The following is a 23270-nucleotide window of genomic DNA, read 5'->3' on the forward strand; positions in this document are numbered from 1 at the left end:
CGACAGAATAAAAATGAAACAATGGAATTACCATTTGGGGTGGAATGATGGACCAGAATCTGTGACTCAATCCCATAGACAACAACTAAAAATTCTAATGTGTTTTTGAAAGTAAGTGATCAATCGGTAAGAAAGGAATACAGAATGAAAGAAAGAAAAAAAAAAAAAAACCACAGTGCTAAGTGAAGCACCTTTACCAGTTTATATTTTCAGAGCTTTTATGGAATTAGCCCCAGTTTTCACTACTTTGTAGGATACTGAAGGCAAAAGACAAGACTCGGGAACTTTGGAAGATGGGATCCCAACAGGACAGAACCCCCGGAACTCATGCTGCTGATGTCATTGCAAACAACAACAAAAAGAGAACCTGCCCAAGATTTGCAAGGAAACCCATCTATTTTGAATCTTGGTTCAATGTGACAGAGAAAAATCTCTCCATGGAGAATTGGTACATCCTAGTAGAATGTCACGAAGGCTTACAGCATTTTAGCCTCTACCAAAGTGACTCTAAACCCCAAATTAAGAACTTACAGTATTTCTTAACTGATAGTCCTCTAGGTAAAAAAGTAGTAGATGCTACCTGGCAGAAGTAACTCAGCTTTAACTGAGACCTTAAAGATTATCACAGGTAAAATTCCAAGAAACTTAAGTTCACTGTGAGGGAAAAAAAAATTAAGAAACAATCAGGTAAGAGTCAGTAGAGATATAACAGATTGGCAATGACTGTAGATTTTCAAATTGCCAGATTTCAATATAAGTACTTTTATATTTTTTAAATGAGAAGATATGAAAGTTAGTAAGAGATTATGCAAATGAACATAGATTTGAAAAATAATCATTTGAAAGACAAAACATCTCCAACCAGGTCTTTATCTCTATTCAGGAGAAAGGGTGTTTTCTGCTCAATCATATCAGTCCCTGAGGAAACACAAAGCTCTGATATCAGGGTCCAACAACAAATATGTGCAGGTCACTTTTAGTCATGGTCCTCAACCAGGTCGATTTCTTACTGCACCAGTAAATATTTGGCACATCTGAAGACATTTTGGGTCATCACAGCTGGGGGTTGCTACTGGCAGAGAATAGGGAGAGACCACGGATACGGTTAAACATCCTCCAATGAACACAATAGCCCCCGACAGCAGAGAACTATGTCAATAGTGCTGATGTTTGAGAATCCTGCCCTCAGTCATTCTCACCAGGGACATACCCAGGCTCAGAGCCTCCAGTCAGTTCTTTTATTTCCCATTATTAAATCATAAGCAGTCAACCAAGGCTTTTCCCAGACACCTAGGGAAAGACGTGTAAAACGGAAGATGGAGGAAAAAAATAACAGAAAAAACAAAAGGCAACTTGGAAACACACCAACCAGGGAGAAAAAAAAAAAAAAATTGGTCTAGCTGTATGGAAACAGGCAAGAGACTTGAAGACAAAAGCTCAACTAGAGAATGACTATGTAAGAAAAGACTTCAGGGCTGGGGTTGCGGCTCAGTGGTAGAGCACTCGCCTACCATGTGTGAGGTACTGGGTTCAATCCTCGGTAACCCATAAAAATAAAGGTATTGTGTCCATCTACAACTAAAAATAGTTTTTTTAAAAAAAGAAGAGACTTCATTCATGAGATGAAAATAGTAATTCTAAACGTTTATGTCACTAACAACCTAGCCTTCAAAGTACTTATTTGTGCCCTTCCTCCCTGTTGTCATTCTGGAGCCTTGTCTATGGTTTACTTTTATCGCCCTTCTGTGTTAGTGGGAGGCTATCTCAATGGTGAAGTCATAGATGGTACTGTTTCTGTCTAAATGCCTATCTGTGTTCTGAAAACATCTAGACAATGTCATGTCAAATAAAAGGACAACCTGATAATATTCTTTAAAAGCCGATTAGAATACACACATGCCCTGGGTCCATGAACAGGCAGATTTCCTTATGTGGTGATCTGGGGGTCGTGTCTTAGCAAGTCCTCTGCTGTCACCACCTCCAGGTCTCCCTGCTACCTTCAGAAAAGAGGCCTTAGATCTCCCTTTAGAGAGGTCTGTCAGCTTATCACTCCCTTTTCTCAGAAATCAGTTCAAGACAGGACTTGGAGACCTTCCTCTTCTGCATGTAGATGTCATTGAAATCCCCTGCTTTTAGATTTCACCCTTCTGATGTACCCCATATTTTGGTTGTGTTCTAGTTGGATCAGCATCTTTAAAAGTGAAACTGTAGGACCTTATAGAGGACACTGAAATAATTGTTTCTCTTATAGGCTTTAATTACTTTTATTTGTTCTATGGTTATACATGACAGTAGAATGCACTTTCATACATTGTACACAAATGGAGCCTAACTTCTCATTCCTCTGGCTGTACATGGTGCTGAGTCACACAGGTAGTGTAGTATACATTTATATAAGGTAATAGTGTCTGTCTCATTCTACTGTCCTTCCCATCCCCACTGCCCCACCCTTCCCCACACTCCCCTCTGCATAATCTAAAGTTCCTTCATTCTTCCCAACACCCCACATACACACTATGAATCAGCACCCACTTAGAGAAAACATTCAGCCTTTGGTTTTGGGGGACTGGCTTATTTCACTTAGCATGATATTCTCTAATTCCATCCTTTTACCCACAAATGCTATAATTTCATTCTGCTTTATGACCGAGTAAAATTCCATTGTGTATATGTACCACATTTTCTTTATCCATTCATCTGTTGAAGGGCATCTAAGTTGGTTCCATAGTTTAGCTATTGTGAATTGAGCTGCTATAAACATTGATGTGGCTGTGTCACTGTAGTATGCTGATTTTAAGTCCTTTGGATATACACCCAGGAGTGGGATAGTTGGGTCAAAGTTTCTTTTATAGACTTTCAATTCTCCTGTTTTCAGCTATACCTGAAACCCAGTTTTAAAGGTTTTAGGAAACTTTCTTACAATACCAGAAAATTTAGTTAATTCATTAAAAAAAATGTAAATTAAGAAAAACTATTCTCAAAATTTATTTTGACTAAGTACAGATGTGCATGGTAATAAATCAGTTTTTCAAAGTTTAATGTATTTTGTTTGCATAGAAATGCTAAATCTATGTATATTTTGCTTTTGAGTAAGTATGTTTATGCCTGGGAATGAGATTATGTATTGTAATTCTTAAATACTTTCACAGTAATATTAATAAAACACTACCATCTAAATTCCATTTTTCTAATTGTTACCTTTCTTCTACATTTGAGAAAATGCTGCATTTGGGCATAATGTGACTGGTTATTTTTCAAATCTCAAAATTTCTAGCAATGAATATATTTACAATGTTGCTGTGGAAGACTTCGGTTATATAAGATTTTGATAAGTGTGTCATTCATAATACCAATACTATTTCTAATATATTATGGGTTAAAAATCTAAAATACATACTTGGTAAGTATTTAACCATTTAACCATTTCAGATTTGATTAAAGTTCAGTATATTTCATGGGAATGATCTTCCTGTCCCTCCTTCCCTTTCACACCACTGCTATAACTGACTTTCATTGGATTATAATCTATAATGATAATTGCATTAAATGAGGAAGACCAAATATATTTTATTTACACATAAATTTTTTGTGTTGATGTAGAATAAAATAGAAAACTGCTGTTAAGCACATGGTGAAGTTAATTGTTGTAGGCAAGATCTACCAATGGATGCTATAATCATTCTAAGTTTGAAGAAAAATGGGGATTTACATAGTCCAAGTATCTTCTCCAATATACTTATTAATGACAATGTAACTTCACAATGGAGAAGCCAGCAGATACCATCTTAACCAGTGATCCAAGTTACAAGTTATAAAATGGCATTGCCCAACCCTGAAATGGTGCATTGGAAAGACCACATCACTTCTGTGGAATTCTGTTCCAAAATATACCACCTCAATCCAATCATAGGAAGACATCCTATTAAACTTAGGGACATTGTAAAAGATAACTGTCTAAGACTCTTCAAATTGTCAAGGTTTTGAATGACAAAGGGAAGACTGAAGAATTCTGACTTTAAGAGACTCTGAAGACAGTGTGGGATCCCAGAATAGATCTGGGAAAAGAAAGAACAGCAGCCAGAAAACTGGTAGACTTTGAACAAAGTCTGTCATTTAGTTAACAGTGTTGTGTTGATGTTATTTTCTTGGTTTTGAAAATTATACTTTAGTTATGAAAGACATTAATGTGAGGGTAAGCTAGATAAAGATACAAGAACTCCCTGAAATATCTTTGTAACTTTCCTGTAAAGCAATTACTGCACACTAAAAGATGCTTAAAAGTCATAATATAAACACAAATTAATAATTTAATAGCTTACATTAGAGCACTTAGATCAACAAACATAGTGTTCTAATCATTTAAATACATTAACTTATTTGATTCTCACACTAAACGTATGAACGGGCACTGTAATTATCTCCATTGGACAAAGTAACTGAGGTTTCAGTTGTAAGAAACTTGCCTAAGATAACACAATTGCCATATGATGGTAAGAACGTTGAGCCACAAACTAGCATGCTCAATCATTGCTCATGACTATCAAGTCACTTCATAGATAACCTCAGCCTGGAAGAACAACAACTGGCTTGCCAAGCTCTGGGAAATTTGGCCTTAAATACAGCAGAGGTTTCCTAGCTATGGGATCATCCCAGATTCTCAACACAGGCTTCACTAAAATCTACAAAAAAAAAGTGCTTCAAGGAGGAGGAAAATGGTTCACATGTATGCAAATCTCAAAAAAAAAAAAAAAAAAAAAAAAAAAAAAAAAAAAAAAAAAAAAAAAAAAAAAAAAAAAACCAAAACCATGAACTAGGCTCCACGGTGCATGACTTCCATCCCAGCTACTCAGAAGGCCGGGTTGGAGGGCAACCTGAGCAGTTAGTTTATCAACAGTTTCTCACAATAAAAAATTAAAAAGGATAGGAATGTAGATCAGTGGTAGAGCATCTCTGGGTTCAATCCCAGGTGTGGACAGATTAGTAAATCAGACTAATAATGCTAAATTTATAGAATTAAAAAAAGATAGCATTAAAATAATCCCATAAAATAAAAGCATATAAATTGGGAAGCTATTTATTCCTGTGAGTGCATTAAAAGGTCTATATGATATTTTGGAGGAAACATTTTAATAGCATATTTTGATTTATTAAGCATAATTGTTCATTTCTAAGGTAACTTCTATTATAGAAAAAAGATTGTGTATTTTCTCGAGCTAATAAGGAAAAATTTAAATAGAAGGCAAAAAGAAAATATAAATGCAAAAATTACTAGAAATTATGAAGTAATAGTAATTACCATCAATATAAATTGATTATAAGACAAAGGCTAATTTTTTAAAAATCCAGTTTCATGACATTCATTCCCTCAAAAAGCAAACCCTGAATATAAAAGGGCAAAGTAAGATTGAAAACAAAGGTAGGGAAAATGAGTGAAAGTCTAATTAAAATGATTTATAATGCTGTATTAATAGATTTAATAATACTGCTAGCAAAAAACTCACAATAAAATGTTAGGAGTTAATCCACTGAGAAGATAATACGAGCTGTAAATGTACCTATACCTATTAATGTAACTTGGAAATATTTAAAAGGCATTATAATACAACTACATGAAAAAAAATTACCATATTTCTGGAAGTTTCTAACAAAACTTAGTAGTGGTAGAAAGAATCAACAATGAGGAACGCAACTGGTAGGCTTGATTTAATGAATATTCTTAGAACAAATCATGTCATACATTTCATACAAACAAAATTGTAAAATTGAACAGCGTGCTGGGTCATAAAGAAAGGTCTCAACCACTTTCCAAAAAAAACCCAAAAACCAATAGTACCATTTCGCTATTCTGATGAAAACAATTTAGTTAAATAAAATTTAACCTATGTCCAGAAAATTCAAAACACACCCTACCCAATTGTCCAAGAAGACATCATAATAGATTAATAGTGAAGGCTAAACAAAAATACAATACATGGAAATACATGGGGTGAAATAAAATTACTTGCTTGAAGAAAATTTATAGCTATACATGCTAGGGAGGAAAAAAGACTGATAAATAATGAGCTAATTATCCAGAAAACAGGATAAGCCCAAATAATACACAAAAATGAGAACAGAAATTGACATATTAGAAAAATGACCTGTAGAGAGCACCAATAAAATCCATTTCATCCTCTTAAAAGACCAAAAACACAGCAAAAATTTCTGGAAAGAATAATTTAGAAAAGAAATAGACAATATTCCAAATAAAACAAGACATGACCAGAGAGAATTAAAAGATAACAAGTTTTTAAATTTTTTTAAATTTTTACAGACTGAATTTTGATTCATTGTACACAAATGGGGTACATCCTTTCGTTTCTGTGGTTGTGCATGATGTAGATTCATACTTGTACATAGGGTAATGATGTCTGTCTTATTCCACCATCTTTCATAACCCCTTTCCTCTCATTTCCCTCTACATAATCTAAAGTTCCTCCATCATTCAATTTAAATAATAAATTCATAGAACTGACTCAAGAACAGAAATACTTGCATGGTCATGAAACAGAATAAAAGTATTTCCACTAAGAAAACATCAGGATTAGTAAGGTAATCTACTCATGCAAGAAATAATTCCACTTTTACAAAAAGATAACCTAATAAAGTGTAATTCAACAAATGAAGACTTATGGGCCAAATTGGGCTCTTTATGCATTTTTGTAAATAAAGTTTAACTGAAACAAAGCCAACACACTCCAGTTTTTACACACGTATATGACTGCTATCATGCTGGAATTGCAGAATTAAGTAGCTGTAACCCTGTATGAAGCTGAAAGTTCTATCTTAGTGGTTGTTGACTTGTAATACAGAATATTAGAAAACTATTGGGGAAAGAAGTAGGGCAGGGAAAATAAGGAAGCAGTGCAATAAGATGCATTCATCCACCCCTGTCCCCTGGACCCCTGTGAAGGAGAACCACAGATACCATGATCCCCCAAAGCTAGAATTATTAACAATCTGCATTTTAAAAAGTTTTCTCTATCTAAAAATCGATTCTATTTATATGCTATGACCAAGTAGAAAACATTTTTAAAAGCGGTCACTTTTAATACCAATAAAAATTTGTAGATCTGACCTAAGCCAAGCAGTTGGGTAACTTCTACTTACAAGAACATGAAAGTTTTTCAAACACATTCAGAAGTCAAATGAGAGTAATACCATATTCAGGAATATGGTCACATAGGATGTTTGTCTAGATCGAGCTACACAGGCAAAATTAATCCAATCAAAATTCCTACAGAATTTTTCATGCAACTCTACAAGTTGATTCTGAAAATTAGAAAAAATAAATAAAAGTCCAGAATACTCCTAAAGAAGCACAGGGTAGGAGTCTTACCCTGTTAGAAATCAGAATTTAGTATAACCAATAATTTTAAAAAAGCAGTATTGAAATAGAGTAAGTTTATAAACAATGAGAACAAACCAGGAGTTGCAAAAACACAATATATCAAAATTTCACTTAAAATAAACACTGTCTATGAGACCAGAATGGACTACAGTGTTGCAACAACTGGTTTCCATATTGGAGGAAAACACAAATACTTGCCTCACATCAGTTTTAGAAATCAATCACAAATGAATGTCATAAAAGGCAAGACCTGAAGATGTTTATAAAAAACTAAAAAATGAAGAACTAGGTCATAACAAATAAAATTAATAAGCTGTGTTCATCAAAAGACACTATAAAGATAATAAGCCAGGCTTCAAGCTGGAAGAAGATATCTGCAAGACACACTTAACAAGAAATTAATCTCTAGGATATATAAAGAGTTTCCAGAAATCAAAAGAAAAATATCACAGGTGGTGAGACTGAAGCACAAATGCTCATTAAACCTAAAATTATGCACAACCTCATTGGTAAATTATGTAAATGACAACTAGGACCAAAATGAGATATTTTCCACATCAAGTATAGAAAAGAAGTTAGGCAATACAAAGTGCTGATGAAAATATATAACCACAATATTCATATGCACAGTATATTGTTTCAGTTTGTGCACAAGAAGGGCAGAAAGAACAAAATTCAGGAAAGAACTAAGTGCTAAGTTCTGTTAGGAGGAAAAAGATACAATTATAGTTACCCCTTATTTTTGAAAGGCAAAAATTAGAAATGTTTTCATGTCTAGAAATGGTTAATATGTGCTATAATATTTCTGTATGATGGGGTATTATGCAGACATTTAAAAATCACAATTTCAAGGAATATTTATTGACAAGAAATATGTTATTACTTATAGAACTGTCAATTTGCAATGTAATCCAAATTTGGGAGAAGAAATAAGTTAATATGCATGTACATTTTAAAAAGGTACAAAGATTTATAAAGAATTCATTCTCTCTCAAACTCTTCAATATTCCTTATTTTTTTCAACCTCAAACTTGTTATAATTCTTTAATCAAGAGAAAGTGAGTGTTACACTCAATTTTCTAAGGATCATGCACCATGATTTAATTTAGTTCAGGTAAATTTCATATTTCCGTGATAACTAAATTCTGAACTCTAAAAACGTGTTCATTGCATTGCCTTTAAGATCTTTTCAGCATATTTCAAAATCTTCAATGCCAAATTTGAACCAGGTTTATAAACCAATACCATTAGACACAATATTATGAAAAATCTCAGATGCAAACTTTGTCATTTGTGATTTTAATTGTCCATTCAGTGTAAGACATTTAAAACACTCTAGAGATGTGAATAAATGACTATACTTCATTAAAAATCATTCCATTTCTTGGACAAAAGAGAGACATAACATGAAGAGTGTCAATTTTTTGCTTCATGGAAATAGAAATGGAAAGTAGCCACAAATGAAGTTAATTATGAAGTATTTTGACAATGATTCATTTTTTTCAAAGCTTTTTATAAGGCTTATAAATGGATTAAACACTAAATTTGGCATCATGGGTTTCTGAAACATCTTCTGTTCTTGTTATGTATTAACTAGATTTTTTTTTAAATCTCAAAACCTCTATTTTCTATATCCAGACAATACCATCTGGATGCATTTTAAAAGACACTAACACTCACAAATAACATGTGCATTTTACAATGCGGTATTGAAACACCTTTGAAAAGATTGAATTGTGAGTGCCAACATGTCCCCTACAAAATTATTGTAATTTCATACATCGTTCTTACAACTCAGATATCAAACCCCATTTTTCTCTGCAGCCCATCCAAAGATGGGAAATTGCATTTCCTCAGGAAGGATGAATTATCTCCAACTCTGATCATCTCAGCAGGCATCTCAAGTGATCACGGTGAGTACTTTATCTCAATGGGGACTAACTGGACAGTCATTTTGGAGATCTACCCAGTGGTTGACCTGATCTCAATGGTAGAAACTTCCTAAGCCTCTACCCACTCTCTTTTGCTGTAGGCTTTTTTAAGACAATTTCCAAATTGATTTTTTAAATTTAAAGGACTACTAAAAATCTGGAAGGACCTGAAAAGAAAAAGGGTAGAGGTGGGAACACATACACATGAAAATGAGCCTGAGATCTCATTCCAATTGCCTGGACATTGAACCAGCTCTTCCTCCTGACTGGTAAGGGGACTGTACCCTAAAGTTCACTTCCCTTGAGATCAATCAACCCTCAACACAGAAGGGGAAATGCAACCTCTCCTAGACTTCGAGATGCTCAGGTGCTATGAAGCTGGATTTCTGGGACACTCCGAGTGACTAATACTACAAAAACCAGATTGTCTGGTACCAAGCTAGCCTGACTCTTCCTCCACTGACAATGTTGCTCCCTCAAGCTTTGCCTAGAAAAAGCCCAACGAGTATACCATGAGGTCATTGGATAACCATGACCCAGAAGCATCTTGGCAGGTGAGGAGATGCTGGGGGAAACTTCTCCCCTTCGCTTACTGATCTGGATTCACTTTTTTCTCCTCAAAGCCTCCTTCATCCATCTTGAGCCCTGGTGCAAGAAGATGGTCCCAAGGGCCTTGTCTTGTGTTAGTCATTGGCTGGCTTCCCTGGAATCATGTCAGTGTAACAGTTTATGAGGTGTCTGTGCGAAAGTAGGATTTTAAACAAAGTTGAGAACAAAGTTCAGATTACAGTGGACCTGAGGGGGTGGACTGGAGGATTGGAAAACTAGTCAGAGGAAAAGTAGACACCAAAGCCTAGAGAAATAGGAGTTCTGGGAGTAGCTGGACTTATCAGCAGTCTAGCACTGGAGAGGTGTCAAGTAAGGGAGGAGTAGTAGGAGACAGAGGAGGCAGCAGGATGGGGCATGAAGGGGCTACAATGTCTGTCATTCCTCAGGTTGGGGTCTGCAACTAACCACTTTAAAACCCAGCTTCCCTGTGGGATTCAGGACCAATTTTTTAAACTGGTGGGTGATAAGTTGTACAATGTAGAAACACTTTAATGAGGGGGAAAGAGGTCAACTTAATATTTATATGGCATATTCAGGCCAAATGTCACCCTATTATGGTATAAAATAAAAATTCCACAAGAGCTTGAAAGAGAAATATGATAACAGATATGACATGCCTCAGGCAGCACAGTGAGATCACACTCAAGAATCTCACTGTAGCAAACCAGCGCCAATTCATGGTGCAAAAGAGTCTAATATTCAGTAAAGCACCAGTAATGCATCATATTAATTTAATGTTAACTTAGATTCTATCGTGATTTTTTTTGTATATTCACTTTGGTTTGGTTTTACCATCACATAGGAATGATTAGCATAGACTATATCTAGGTTTACATTTGTATATGTAAGAATATAATAATAACAAAATTGCCTGGGGCTGAGGCGTAAGAAAGGGTTATGAGAGATTCCCTGTATCATGGTCTCTGGAGTCAGACTGCTTGGTTCAAAGCCTAATCCAACAACCTTCCTGCTGTGCAACATTATTGAAACTCACTTGGCTCATCTGGAAAATGGGGATAATAAAAGCTCCTACCATGCTAGGTCATTATGTGAGTTCCAAGAGTGAATGCTGGATACAAAATGAAATAGCTGATGCTCTTGTTAATGTGGTGCCCATCCTTCTGCTTTTATTGGGATCCATAACTTATTCAACTTGATAGAACATGTGTAGGTAATTGGGAGACCTTAAGAACTTGTCATGTTGTCGACAGATGTGTTTATCTGAACAACACCTTTGCGGCAGCACTGGAGAGAATAGATTTGATGTAGAGATTTAGCACCTACTTAGCAGGTACAGGTGAATGACAACATGATGTGAACACTGTCATGAGTGCTTTCAAGGTACAGATTACCTGGAAAATTGATAGAAAGGCACATTCTCAGGTCCCTGAATCAAACACTGTCATATCCAGAAATCCAGGTTTTCAGTAGCCCTTCAAATGATTTTGATCCTCTTGATGAAGAGATAGCAAAACTTTTTGTAAAGCATGAGAGCTATTACCTTAGACTTCGCAAACCCTGAGGTGCCTTTAGGAAAGGAAAAATGGGCGTGACTGTATTCCAACAAATCTTCATTTACAAAAGCATGTGCAGGCTAGGTTGGCGGTAAGTTGTACTATCTAGAAACACTTTCATGAGGGGGAAAGAGGTCAACTTAATATTTATAGTTTGTAGGCTCCTCTTTAGGATGCAGATGCCAAAATCTGAGACTGGCAATAAAGGAGGAACAAGGTTGAAGGTTGAGGTGGAAAGTTTTAGGTAGAAATGGACAGTTACCTGTTGATTATCTGATTCTGGACCTTGAAGTAAATGGCAAAGAATGAAAATATAGACTTAAAACAGGGTGAAAGTGCATGCAGACAACTTTGCCCAAGTGTTTTAGTCAGCTTTTTCATCACTGTGACCAAAAGACCTGACAAGAACAATAGAGTAGTAGTTTATTTGGGGTTCACAGTTTCAGAGATCTCAGTCTATAGATGGCCAAATCTACTACTGTGTGTCCCAAGTAAGGCAGAACACCAAGGCAGCAGGTGTGGCAAAGGACAGCTGCTCAGTACTTAGCAATCAGGAAACAGAGAGAGACTCCTCATCAGGTACAAAATACATACCCCATAGCCACTCCCCCAATGGCGGGCCTCCCCCAGCCACACCCTACCTGACTAGGGTTATCACCCAGTTAATCTATTCAACTGGATTAATGCATTGATTGAGTTAAGGCTCTCTCAACCCAATCATGCCCCCTCTAAATTTCTTGTATTACCTCACACATGAACTTTTGGGGGACACCTAATATCTAAACCACAGCTCTACCTAACACAAGGAAGGAAGAGAATCCAGAGGACCACCCATACTGAACAGCAAAGGAAGAGAAGACATCAAACACCAAAAAGAATGGAGGATGCATCTCACATCAGGGAAAGATATAAACAGCTCCAGCCCTTGCAGTATTCTAAGGATTTCATAGTGGCCATGATGCAGGCCACCTGCACATCACCCATGGCGGTGAGCCACTCACAGCTAAGTGCACAGGTGAGATTAAGTTCAAAGTAAAGGGGTGAAAGGCAGAGAGACATCAGTGGGACTTGTCTGTGTGCCTAGGCTTAGGCCAAAAAGAACCCGTAAGCAGACAAACTGAAGATAACGGAAGACAGAGGAGAACCTGAGGGATGGAGGTCACTGAGGAATTTGGATAGGGTGGCACCAAGGGTCTGAGGAAGGGAATATCCTTAGACAAGGAAAAGCACACTCACTGCCCCACACATAGGAATGGAGTCGAGAGGTTTCAGGGTGGGCCAAGTCCAGCTTCTTCATTTTCCATAACTTCCATTTTATCAAAAAACTTGGGGAAAAAAAATTTCTCCAAAATGAGAAAACTGTTAGGTGACAGGTCAGGAGTCAAATGAAAATAAAGCAGCATTTTTTTTTTTTTTTTTTAAATAAAACCAGAATAGTCACTAACTCAGTGCACATCGGTTTTTCTAATCACACTGGACTAATGAAGAGACTAGCTCTATGACAGAGTATGTCCCCCGTTCTCTATCTTGGCGTCCACTCTGTGATGTTCTCCTTCACCTCGCCCTGGTTATGGGGACATGATCTTTGATTTCCCACGGAGAAGTGCTCATTTTAACTGGCAGGCAAATGATATTGCCCTCTGAAGGCCCATCATGCTAAATGACCATTAAACCATTACACTTCAGAACTGCCTCTCAAGACAGAGGCTCCAAGCGCTCTGCACAGTATCACTATTTAAACACCAGCATTTTATAGACAGGGAAATGTCATCGCGAAGCCCACGTGAATTCCTCCCGTTATAAACAAAACATCTGTGACTGGTTAGCCCGGTTGGTTCATCCGTGAAGCTAAACGGCCAAAATCTTGGGTGGAATCCTTGTAGGGCTCTCTTCAGAAGCCATATATCTGCAGCCCCAGTTAGACGAGGCAGTCCCCAAATGGACGCTCCTGATGGGAGAGGGCCTGGCTGTCACTGTCCCATCCATCAGCCTCTATCATCTGTGCCCCACATTAATGAGGCTGCACTTCTGGCCTTCCCTGCCTCTGTGCCTTCCCCCAATTTGCTCCTCCCTCCTTGGTTATTCTTGATCCTATTCCATCCTTCCCTGCACTTTGAAGTTTGTCACAATTCCCTTTAAAGTCCTAGTGATTTTCCTCTGCTGACTCCAGCCTCCCCAAGTCTCTGTCCAACTGAATGGCCACCCTTGGGACCTGTAATGTCCACCCTTAGGAACTGTACCCTATAATTCACAATTGCATCCTGTTTCAGAGTCTAAGCTACCTGGGGACAGGTGGCACAGACATAGGACTGCATTATGTAAAAAAAGAGATCTTATTTCTACTTCAAATTCATTACTTCCTAGCTGGGTCATCTCGGGCAATTCACCTAAGCTCATTGAACATTCGCTTTCGCATTGGAAGGATAAGAAGCCACACAACTGTAATTCTCTATCTTCTCCATTTTAATCTCTGCGGTGTTTAGGAGCACTCAATAAACACTTCACTGATAAGTGAACGGTATCAGTACAAATCTATAACCAGTGGAAAAACAAAGCCCAAGCCTTCCAGACAACATGGGTCAGGGTCAGACCAACAGTTGCTCTTTTTCTTTACTTTTCTTATTCTGAGTCATACCTTCTGAGGTTGTGAAGAAAGGCAGTCTTCATACATAGGTAGCAGAGACCGATGGAGCACAAGTTCTGCTGACATCTCTTAAGCGTAATCACTTGAAACCCATCCTGAGGTCACAACTTCGGGAGTGCAATTGAAATGCACATTTGTGCCTGGTCAACAGGACGGTGATAAAGCTACATGGAAGGCACCATAAATCGAACCTTGTTCATGTTTTACTTCTGTATCAGAGGAACTCAAACTGATCTGGCATGTTCCGATAGGCCCCTTCAGGGGACACAGGAAGTCAAAGCTACTTGGAGAATAAGATGTCACTTGCCATATTCACTCTCCAAAGTGTACAGTACAGTCCTCCAGAATCCTCATGGCAAGGGTCATCTAAACCGCTTGAACATAGAAGCAGATACGGGGCGTGGTGACACACACCTGTAATCTCAGCAACTGGGGAGGCTGAGGCAGGAGGTTCACAAGATTGAGGCCAGCCTCAGCAACTTAGCAAGGCCCTAAGCAACTTAATGAGAACCTGTCTCAAAGAATAAAAAGGGCTAGGGATGTGACTCAGTGGTAAAGTGTCCTTGGGTTCAAACCCCAGTACTTAAAAAAAAAAAAATTAAAAATCTGAGCTCATGTATCTGCCTTTATTACCTCCTGTGAAGCCAAACACTAAATTGACTTACTGGAGGAGGGGGAACACTATGACACTATGCTTCTCATTAACCTTTATTGCTTTGAGAAAATTATTTTTCATTAAAAAAAAGAGCTATTCAGCATGAAGTTATTTAGAATATTTCACTTGTTTTGATTTCTAATATGACTATTACCAGTACATAAAACCCACATAAAGAAATGTGAAGTTTCCAATGATTTAAGAGTATAAGTCCTTACACTGAACCTTTTGGAGCTTCTTCTCACTAGCAATGAGGGTATGAGATAATATTTACCAAATGGAAATGCGAGTTTAACTCCTTGCTAAGATGCATATGAAAAATACATTTACAGTAGATGATAACTTTGAATTTTTCTTTCTTTTTTTTTTTTTTTTTTTGTACTGGGGATGGAACCCAGGGGCCCTTAACCACATCCCCAGCCCTTTATTTTGAGACGAGGTCTCAAGTTGCTTAGGGCTTTGCTAAGCTACTGAGGCTGCCTTCAAATCTGCAATCCTCCTGCCTCAGCCTTCCGAGTTGCTGGTATTACAGGCATGTGCCACCACACCAGGATATGACTTTGGTTTTTTTTTTGTTTTGTTTTGTTTTTAATTGATGTCTAGAGCATTGAGCATTTCTCCCAAGATGGCAGTCAGGTCCACACAATCTAATCACTTCTGTTTTCAAACAACGCTCCAGACTCATAGGGTTGCAGGGTGGGTTAGAAAAAAGCAATGCTGCCGCTCTTCCCTCTGCCCCATGAGCTCAATACAAGGATAGTCCCTCCTACACATATTCCTTATACTTAGGGGTGTGTATTAGTTGCTAGGACTGCTAACACAACACCAGACTGGGTGGCTTCAATTTTGAGGGGTGGGGTAGCAGGGATTGAACTCGGGCACTTAACCACTGAGTCACATCCCCAGCCCTATTTTGTATTTTAATTACAGACAGGGTCTCATGGAGTTGCAGTTGCGAGGCTGGCTTTGAACTCATGATCCTCCTGTCTCAGCCTCCCAAGCCGCTTCACCACACTTGCCTTAAACGAATTTCTAACAGTTCTGAACACTAGTCCGAGATCAAGGTGTCTACAGGTTAGATTTCCACGAGACCGCTCACCTGGACATGCAGACAGCCTCATGGGACCTTCACTGAGCAGGTACATCTTGGCAACTTTCTTGCAAGACACCAATCTTGTTGAATTTAGGGCCCCATTTTATTGGCCTCCTCTTAATTGACTCTTTGAAACGCCCATCTCTGAATACTACCCACATCACCTTATTTAACCTTAATTATCTCTTTAAAAGTCCCACTTCCAAACGCGCTTACTTTCTCAGGTACTGGGAGTTAGAACATCAATTTAAGAATTTGGGGGAAAGATAATCCAGTCCCTAACACCATGTTTAGACATTCATGCTCTTCCATTTGGCAATTTCAAAAAGCTTGTTTTTACTTCACATACTGTACTATTGTACCTTTCTAGGTCACAAGCACACAAGAAGCTGTTGAGTTCACATAGTCCAAGTTTCTCATTTCACTAAAGCAACTCAGAGAGGTGAATTACCTTATCTCAGGTCACACAGCACATTATTAGCTGACAAGAGTAAGCTATGCCTTCAGTTTTTAAAAATAGTCTTAATTTCAACCTATTTAGGGAGTAACTAGAGAAAGCCTGCAACTTAAGCTTCCTTTGTAATTTTAAAGTGACATTGAGGGTACTTGGAATGATTTCTTTTGCAAAGGAATTTTTTTCTTCAATTATGATGTCCTTACTTATCTGATTATTTACTGTTAGTCTCCCTACTGGGGTTTGCCTGCATTGAGGTAGACCTGTGGTCACAGGCTTTGCCAAGTGTTTGAAATGAAACCATTTAATAACAGAAAAGAAAAAAAAATACCATACACAAATGCAAAGACAACTTCTGCCAAATCAGCAGCCATACTGAAACTCCCTGCTGACTGAGGAACTAAAAGACAGGCTCAAAGTCGAAGGGGTTGGAGACCAAGGGCCAGGAAGGTGGTATGACTCAATTGCAAAAGGTCTGTTCCCAGACTAAGTGGAATTCACACCCAAAGCGCTCTGGGTGCCTTAACATCAACATTCCTTTCTTCTTCCACAATGTTCAGCTGAAGAGATGATGTCTGACCCAGGAGGCACTAACTCCCCTGATTTGGACCCAGTTCTCAACAGCAGCAGATCATTATGTATAACATGACATAATAAAGGATCTCTGTAGTGTCAACCAATGCAAATTAAGTGGAGATTGGCAGACCTTGACTGATCTCAAGCAAGGGTCAGCAAACTACAACCCGCGGACCCAGTCCAGCCTTCCACCCAGTTTTTATTCCCAGTCCTTGAGCTGGGGATAAAAAATTCATTATGACAGGAATAGGTATCTGAGGGGGTCCCCCAGACAGGAGAAATCAGCCTCAACTCAGCCCTGGCAGCTTCTTAATTCATGCCACAGAAATGAATTCCAGGATGTCTCAGAAAGCACAAAGACTTAAAAAAGCAAAGAGGTTTATTTAGGAAAGCAGGCAATAAGTAGGATACCCAAAGAGGAGGAGGACAGGGCTTGAGAATGAGATGCACTTTTATGGTCTTGGGATCTTTATTTTTAGCAGTACTGGGGAATGAATCCAGGGCGCTCTACTTCCGAGCTGCATTCCTAGGATTTTAAATTTTTCTTTGAGACAGGGTCTCACCCATCGGCCCTGAGGCTGGCCTCGAACTCGATATCCTCCTGCTTCAGCCTCCCCAGTAGCTGGCATGACAGGCATGCACTATCACACCCAGCTTGTGTTCTTCTCAGGGAATCTCTGTAAACAGTTCACATGAGGCAGGTGGGGTGGGGGTGATGTCAGACTGGTGAGCTCAATTTGCTTAATCAAGCAGCACAGGGTGGAACATGGTAGTCTGGTTCTTTCAGGATCTTGAGTTGATATCATCCAGAAAGTGATAACACATGGCATACACCCATATCATAAGTTTCTAACAACATTTTACCTTTTCTCTATTTAGTCTAAAGAAAATGTGTTGTATAAGCTAGGAAAGTATGCAGACATTAGTCACAGAGACTCAATTCTCTAAGAGTCAAGGGAATTGTGGTCTGGAGGAAATCGGGTCCTGGGGAGTGGAGGTGGGGGTATTCATGAGTTTGTTAGCTTCTATTCCCTTGTTAGCCTCCTTTCTACCTAGCCTTACTTCTACTACCTCAGCAACACATGAACATTATAGAATTCAAACTTTAGTATCCATGGATAGTTTTATGGGAAGAAACCACACTCTTTAACATATTATGGAGGCTGCTTTACTGCTACAATGGCAAAATTGAGTGACTGAGACAGCCTGAAATATTTGTATCTGGTCCTTTTCAGAAAAAGTTTGCAGCCAGGCCCAGTGCTGCATGCCTATGATCACAGCAGTTTGGGAGGCCGGGGCAGGGGGATCATGAGTTCAAAGCCGGCCTCAGCAACTTAGCGAGGCCCTAAGCAACTCAGTGAGACCCTGTCTCAAAATAAAATACAAAAAAGGGCTGGGGATGTGGGTAAGTGGTTAAAGGGCCTCTGGGTTCAATCCCTAGTACAAGAAAAAAAAAATCCAAGTTTGCCAACCAAGTCCCACAACTTTGGTCTCCAACACAAAGTATACAAAACCATACTTCATAATTTAATCTTTGTATATTTTACCCTGGGAAACCTTAACCATCAGGCAAAGCAGACCGATTGCGTTGGTTGAGTTTAGAATTTTTAAAAATACGTTACACTGTAAAGATTATCACATTTGGAAGTACCAGAATACAGTGGTTTGAGACCAAAATCCTCTAAGCTGAGAGTTGCTTTAGAATATTTTGCCTAACTTCCAGGTGAGCACAATAACATGGCCCCTGAAGTCATTCTGTTTAACTATTTATTACAACTGCAGGAGCATCCTAATGAAAACTCAGTTCACGTTTCATCACCTAGCTCTGAGACAGAAGTCCATGCCCCAAAACCATTCTTCCCCTTCTCAGTTGTAACTTTCTCCCCAATTACAAACAGAAGCAAACCTCTCAAGCCCCCCAGAACCACTTTGTTTCAAGAGACACTTTGAAGAGTATCAGGAGGTCAGTTCAATTCTGGTCTCTGAGCTCCTCTGGCAAGAAACTGTTGCCGTGGGTCAAACTGATGAACTGGGATAAAAATCCCCTGAACCAGATAGAATTGATTACCAAAGGAATTGTTGAACTTAGCTTCCAAGAAGAATATGAAGGCTCTTAAAAAGAATAAAATCAGAACATACCTCCTGTCTGTAGATCCTGAGAACGAATCTCCAAAAGAGCAGGAATCCCTTTCTGGTGAGATTCAGGATCCTGCAAAAGCAATTAACAGTCCTAAGCACCATTGTGCAGAAAAAGAAGAGGTTTGCTTATTCGGAGTCTTTTGCCTGCCTCTTCACTATACCATTTCCATGATGCCACATGTGTTCCCCTCTCAAAACCTGGAGGGACCACCAAGCTCCTGTGCTAAGCCTCAAGCCAAGCTGGGACATTGCCACTGAAGCTGTCCCCATCAGCAAGGAGGAAGCCATGTGACGGGTGTGGCCACCTTTGTGCTGAGCTTTATATTCAAGCGCACTAAGGTACTTAAGTATGCAACCTTTTGCACACAGGTGACAAACGTTAATTACACCAGCGCATATCCCATGAGAACTGGACTTTTCACCTGATCCCAAATTAAAAGTAGATTGGATAGAAGTTCTGTTATAATCCAGATTCATGAAGATTTAAAAGGAAAGAAGGACACAGGTTGTAATATTCTTGGTTTTATCATTTCTTACATGATTAGAAAAAAAAGTCCTAGGTTCTACTGAGAAATATCTCTAATTACTGCTTCAGTCATTTTAAGGAAATATGACAATAGCTTCTAATCCTGGTTTTTCCTCAAAAATACCGAAATCTTAGGCTCTAGTCTTTAATTCAGAGAATATGATTCAGTTTTCTTCATTTACCTCTGGTAAGGAAAATAAATAACCTATATCAAAATTTGCAAAGATTTTCTTAGAGATTGAATGATCATAACTAACTACTACTGAAGTCCAAATAGCACTGATTCATAGAGAAGCAATGGAGTTAAGGGAATTAAGAAGCAATACTAAGTTAAATTTGAATTTCTGGTGAAAAACAAATACATTTTTTAGTATATGTGTATATTCTATGTAATATTTGGGACATAATTTTGCAAAAAATATCTATCATTTGTCAGCAATTCAAGTTTAATTATGTGGCCTGAATTTTATCTGGCAGTCCCAGAAGCAATTTTAATTCAAAATGCTTTTGGGTGGATGAGTAGTGGCGGGAAAGTTTTGTGAGCCTGTTGTGCCTAATCTTAGAAGATAAACATTCTTAAAAACATTGAAAGAGGCCCAGGTACTTTTAAGCCTCAGTTGTCCAATCTGAGAAATAAGGGATATAAAACCTATTTTTAAACTTCCTTACGTTGTTTGTGTATGAATCTCAATGATGAGTATCATTAATTTATCATACTTATATAAGTGAATTAAATGAACAAAATCTGGGTGCTTTCAATTCTAGTCTGGGACCTGGTCATGAACTGTCAGATACAGCTTAGCAACTAAATAATGAGAAGGCATTTTCTCTTCAGCTTTGGTGCATTTTCTCTACCCAAATAAATCAATTTAAAACTCATCTCGACATGACTCCATTTCTTCTCCCACCTCATTTCAATGTGAAAAAAAGAAGAGGGATTCAAACCAAGGAATCCAATTGCTTTCTGAAGACATGGGGTCCTTAAGTGTTGCCTGGGACTGTCTGACCTCTTGAACTCACGGAGGGGAAATTAAGGCAGAAAAAAACTAGCAGTTCAAACCATTGCACCTTCAAGACATGGTAAGATTTCATCTTTACTGTTCCCTAAGGTAAATAAGTTTGAGCAAAATAAACAGGGAGTAATAATATGTTGAAGAATGGCTTATTTTTAAAGAGTGAAGATGACTCCAAATACCAAGCATTTGGGGGGAGGGGAGGAAGGGTAGAAGTTATAGAAGTTCAAGGTTATCTTATGAAGTTACCAAAGCATCATGACATGAATAGGTCAACTAATCTGGGAGAGGTGAACTTTGGAAAACTGTAACCAACCTCAAGGACATCATTGTGGGCATAATACCACATCTATTTCAGAGTTCATTTTATTACACAATGGAAGGAAGCATTTTTATTTAATAATTGACTGGTTTGAGCAAACCAAAAGGAATTAGTTCCTTCTGAGGAGTCCTCTGAATATTTAGTCCAGCAAACCTCACCAGAACATTCAAAGTCCCTCAGTATCATCCTCTGAGCATGCCATGGTAGATCTAAAACATAAGTCATCCACGGGAAGCCCTCGGAATCTCACTGTTAATTTTTGTACTTGGAAATTCCAATACTAGGGCACTTCAAATAATTAAAGGGGGGGCTGGGATACAAATACATGCAAAGAATGAAGATTCTCAAATTATCATTCAAATTCAAGACTCACCTGGGGAAACTTGTTACAAATGCGATTTCCCGTCCCCATCTGGAAGACTGGATTAGAGAGTTTTCATTTTTCTTTTTATTTTATGCATGTAACTGTTATTATGTACTATGAGTTATATAAAATGCTATGCACTGGACGTTTAGACATATAGCTATGTACTACAGTCTCTCAAAAGTTTATTATTTGAGCATTTAGAAGAGAAAATTAAGGTCCAAAAAGACCACGGTGTACTCAAAGGCATGTGCGGAAGTCAAGTTCAAAAAAAGAGTTAAGTTCATTCATTCATCCATGATTTAACTGCTTTCCTGCACACTGGTCAACTCTATCACTCTGACTGACTCTACTCTAAACCTCCCAGATCACTCCACCCCAGAAGTTGCTTTTCTTCCTTTCTAGCCTAAAGCACTATCTCTTGACTCCTCCCCTTCACTTCCTTTAGTCTCAGAGGAAAGATCGCTTTTCAGTGGAGTCTTCCATGTTCCATTTAAAATTACAACCCTCCCCAGAACACCCTGACCTCCTTCCCCATCTTCCTCATCCTTCTGGAGTTGAATGGACACATATTATGTGTAGCATGCTCCTCACTCATTGACTGACTTTTATATATATACACTCGATCCTGTGTTTCCTTTCTCTCCAACTGGGATGGTAGCTCTCAAACCTTAGCAGCATCAGAATCACCAGAAGCAATTTTTAAAACACTGATTCCTCATTGCTACCTCCACAGATTTGATCGAAGTGAGGGTAATGGTGCTGTCCAATAAACTCTTTTAAACAGACTCACTACTTTTTTTCTATTCAGGGATGATTTTCAACCTATCTGCTCCAGGACAAATTTCATAAAATCTGGAGGAGTTTTGTATTGTCACAACTGGGTGAAGAGTTACCTGGCATCTTGAGGACAGGAATCAGCAAGGATGCTAAAGATCCTACAATACATAGAATTTTCCAAGCCAAATTGTTCATAACTCTGAGGTTCAAGGACTCCACCCTTGGATATTTCCCAGACACAAGTAGGCATCAAGACCTGGAGGACTGATGAAAAATATTTCATCAGACCAAACCTTCAGAAGTTCTGATTTGTTAGGTAGGCCTTGTGTGGGGCCTGAAAATCTGCATTTCTGCTAAGTGAAGCAGATGCTATTAATCCAGAGTGGACACTTGGAAAACAACTGTAGTGGAACAAAAGCAGCTTGAAGTAGGAGTCAAGGTCTCTTCACTTCTCTTTCCCAAGGCAATCACAGTCATTCAAATTTTTAAATACCAACCACCACTACCCTCCTCCACCCAGTGATTCTGATACTAAGAATTCTTTATCATACAATGAAAAATAAGAGTTGTGGGGGAGGTTTTTTTTTGTTTGTTTGTTTTTGTTTTATTTGTCTGATGTTTGAGCAGGAAATTGGATACTCCTTCTATTCCTATTGACGCCTCAGCTTTACCCACCAAAGAAGTGTGTTCAGGGTTGGCATGTTTGTTGCACGCCCCCATTGCCTAACAGTTTGCCTGGAGGAGAGGGGGGATGTGTCCATTACACGCCCAGAGTGAAATCCACAGAAAAGAAACTGCCAAATGCAATTCCCTGCATTTTCTATTTATGATGAAACTATGTAAGCCTACAACCAATTCCCTTTTTCCAAAAGTAAGACCAGAGAATTAACACATGTGTACGCATGCACACTCTCTCCTCTCTTGAATTCTTCATTCTTGGGCTTGAGAGAGGCCCCTAGCATTTAACACAACTGGGAATCTCTGCATCCTGAATGTACTTGTGCTTTCCTAACTACATCTCTGGTAGTTGTTCTCTTTAAGATGGAATCTTCCAGGTGCTGCCAATTACCTCTCCTTACATCATTTTCTGGGGAATATTAAATTCAGTTCTTTTATCCTATGCCCAAGGCCAGTCATGAAGCAGTTGATCTCCATAATTCAAACATGTCTGATATCTGAGATTCAATTGCCCTCTTTAAGACAGGCACTTAATGAAGAACTGGTGAATGAGAAGTTTAATGGCTAAAGTGAAGACACTCC

General features: G+C 38.4%; 1 protein-coding gene across 1 annotated transcript in view; it reads right to left on the bottom strand.

Moving 5' to 3' along the window:
- Rarb (retinoic acid receptor beta) overlaps positions 1 to 19036 on the bottom strand; it is a 693377-nt gene extending 674341 nt beyond the window's left edge. Inside the window, exon 1 of the mRNA XM_047532671.1 lies at positions 19006 to 19036. The gene's annotated coding sequence lies outside the window, so the exon portion shown is untranslated. The remainder of the gene's footprint in view (positions 1 to 19005) is intronic.
- Positions 19037 to 23270: the final 4234 nt, after the last annotated feature.

The sequence above is a fragment of the Sciurus carolinensis genome, chromosome 17, assembly GCF_902686445.1.
Source record: "Sciurus carolinensis chromosome 17, mSciCar1.2, whole genome shotgun sequence".
In the NCBI taxonomy this organism is placed as follows: domain Eukaryota; kingdom Metazoa; phylum Chordata; class Mammalia; order Rodentia; family Sciuridae; genus Sciurus; species Sciurus carolinensis.